We start from the raw sequence: 789 nt of genomic DNA, 5'->3' as shown, positions 1-789 counted from the left end.
TTAGTTATTAAAAATTAAGGAAACCCTGTGACCTATGTTTCTTTGGACTTGGCTTACATCACTTAATAATTTTTTTCAAAGTCTTTCCATTTTCCAACAAATTGGGTGATGCCATACTTTCTCATGGAGGCATAGAATTTCATTGGTATAAATAGCACATTTTCTTGATCTATTTATCTGATGAGGGGCATAGGTGTTGGTCCTATATCTTAGCTATCTTAAACAATGCTGCAATAAATATAATTGTGATGGTAGTTTTAGTACCGTCTTGTTTGTGATCTTTTGGGTAAATGCCCAAAAGTGGGATTGCTGTGTCTTAGGGGAGATCTATGTGAAGTCTTTTGAGGAACCTCCATACTACTTTCCAAAGTGGTTGAACAAGTTGACACTCCCACCGAGAGTGCAGTACAGTTAACTTGTGGCCACATCCCCTCCAGCATCTGTTGTTGTAAAAGTATGGAATGGTACAGGAATTTGCCTGTCATCCTTGCACAGGGGCCATTCAAATCTTCTCTGTATCGTTCCAATGTTAGAGTAAGTGATGCTGAATGGAACATAGAACATGTTTTATATATAAAGTGTAATTGATTTTCTTAAACTAGACAATTCAACAAAAAGTAAGTTTAAAAGAATTTTCATGAAATTTTAGAGCCATATACTTCTTACATAAGCACACGTTTAAGAATAAAATCAAGATGGACAGGTCAAAAACAAAATAATTCCAGATATTTGTTGTTCAAGAGATGTGTAGGAGGAGGAATTCAATTATTCTATACAAGGCACCTGTCA

The 789-nt window shown here is 35.4% G+C and overlaps 1 non-coding gene across 1 annotated transcript; it reads right to left on the bottom strand.

The window, feature by feature from the left end:
* Positions 1-450: 450 nt before the first annotated feature.
* LOC122127009 lies at positions 451-557 on the bottom strand. Its single transcript, XR_006151064.1, has one exon. It is a non-coding gene; the product is annotated as a U6 spliceosomal RNA (small nuclear RNA).
* Positions 558-789: the final 232 nt, after the last annotated feature.

This window comes from Dipodomys spectabilis, unplaced genomic scaffold (genome assembly GCF_019054845.1).
Source record: "Dipodomys spectabilis isolate Male_0828 unplaced genomic scaffold, ASM1905484v1 ptg000295l, whole genome shotgun sequence".
Classification (NCBI taxonomy): domain Eukaryota; kingdom Metazoa; phylum Chordata; class Mammalia; order Rodentia; family Heteromyidae; genus Dipodomys; species Dipodomys spectabilis.
This window is presented reverse-complemented; position numbering and strand designations above follow the sequence as displayed.